At 40.4% G+C, this 2173-nt stretch overlaps 1 pseudogene; it reads left to right on the top strand.

The window, feature by feature from the left end:
- The first annotated feature begins 209 nt into the window (after positions 1–209).
- On the top strand, positions 210–1942 carry LOC102751723 (annotated as a pseudogene).
- Positions 1943–2173: the final 231 nt, after the last annotated feature.

Here is a 2173-nt window from a genome sequence, read left to right as displayed (position 1 = left end):
CACAGCAAAGGAAACCGTCAACAAAACAAAAAGACTACCTACTAAATGGGAGAACACATTTGCCAGTGATACATTCAATGAAGGGTTAATATCCAAAATAGGTATTTTTAAAAACTCATATAACTCAACACCAAAAAAATGAACAATCCAATTTAAAAAGTGGGCAGAAGCCATCAACTCTCTGCCCACACGCCTGCCACCCCACAGATATGCTTCGATTACACAGTCTTTTGCCGGATTAGGCCCGTGTCCAGGGCACTGACTCCTCATCTCACCTGGGCTTATGCCAAAGATGTAAAATTTGGTGCAGAGGCTCGAGCCTTAATACTTCAAGGTGTAGACCTTTTAGTCAATGCTGTAGCCATTACTATGGGGCCAAAGGGAAGAACAGGGATTATTGAACAGAGCTGGGAAAGTACCAAAGTAAGAAAAGAATGTGTAACCATTGCAAAGTCGATTGACTTAAAATATAAATATAAAAATATTGGTGCTAAGCTTGTTCAAAATGTTGCCAATGATACAAATGAAGAGGCTGGGGATGGCACCACCATTGCTACTGTGCTGGCATACTCCATTGCCAACGAAGGCTGTGAGATTAGTAAAGGTGCTAATCCAGTGGAAATCAGGAGAGGTGTGATGTTGGCTGTTGATGCTGAAATTTCTGAACTTTAGACGCAATCTAAACCTATGACAACCTCTGAAGAAATAGCTCAGGTTGCTACAATTCCTGCAAATGGAGACAAAGAAATTAGCAACATAATTTCCGAGACAATGGAAAAGGTTGAAAAGAAAGGCATCATCACAGTAAAGGATGAAAAACACTGAATGGTGAATTAGAAGTTATTCAAGGCATGAAGTTTGATCTACGTTATATTTCTCCATACTTTATTAATACAGAAAAAGGCCAGGAATGTGAATTCCAAAATGTATACATTCTATTGAGTGGAAAAATTTCTAGGTTCAGTCCATCATACCTGCTCTTGAAATTGCCAATGCTCACCGTAAGCCCCTGGTCATAACTGCTGAAGATGTTGATGGAGATGCTCTAAGTACACTTATTTTGAATGAGCTAAAAGTTGGTCTTCAGTTTGTAGCAGTCAGAGCTCCAGATTTTGGTGACAATAGAAAGAACCAACTTGAAGACATGGCTATTGCTACTGGTAGTGCAGTGTTTAGAGAAGAAGGATTGACTCTGAAGCTAAAAGATGTTCAGCCTCATGACTTAGGAAAAGTTGGAGAGGTCATTATGACCAAAGATGATGCCATGCTCTTGAAAGGAAAAGGTGACAAGGCTCAAATTGAAAACTGTATTCAAGAAATCATCAATCAGTTAGATATCACAACTAGTGAATATGAAAAGGAAAAACTAAATGAACACCTGGCCAAAGTCTCACATGGAGTAGGTGTGCTGAAGGTTGGTGGGACAAATGATGTTGAAGTGAATGAAAAGAAGGGCAGAGTCACAGACGCCCTCAATGCCACCCCAGCTGCTGTGGAGGAAGGCATTGTTCTGGGAGGGGGCTGTGCCCTGCTTCGGTGGATTCCAGCTTTGGACTCATTAACTCCAACTAATGAAGGTCAAAAAAATTGCTATGAAAATTATAAAGAAAGCTTTAAAAATTGCTGCAATGACCATTGCTAAGAATGCAGGTGTTGAGGGATCCTTGATAGTTGAGAGAAAATTATGCAGAGTTCCTCAGAAATTAGTTATGATGCCACACTTGGAGAGTTTGTGAATATGGTAAAAAGGAATATGTAAAAAGGAATCATTGATCCAACAGGAGAAGTTGTGGTCACAGAAATTCCTAAAGAGGAGAAGGACCCCAGGAAGGGTGGGATGGGAGGAGGGGTGGGAGGCATCATGTTCTCTCCCTACCATAGTGCTTTACCATCATTACTGAGAACTGTGAGAGGAAGCTCAGGGCAGCCTCCTCACCTATAACTTCAGAGAAGTCAGTTGAAGGAAATGACTGAAGGAAAGGCTGGCTGATGTTCAGGAAAATCACTTTAACCATCAGTTACTGGTTTCAGTTGACAACATACAATGGTTTACTGCTGTCATTGTCCATGCCTACAGATAATTTATTTTGTATTTTTGAATAAAAATACATCTGTACATTCCTTATAAGTGCAAGAGCCATGTACCAATACACTGCTTTCAACTTAAATCACG

Source organism: Myotis davidii, unplaced genomic scaffold (assembly GCF_000327345.1).
Source record: "Myotis davidii unplaced genomic scaffold, ASM32734v1 scaffold482, whole genome shotgun sequence".
Lineage (NCBI taxonomy): Eukaryota > Metazoa > Chordata > Mammalia > Chiroptera > Vespertilionidae > Myotis > Myotis davidii.
The sequence above is the reverse complement of the archived record's forward strand: the minus strand, read 5'-3'. Positions and strand labels throughout refer to the sequence as shown.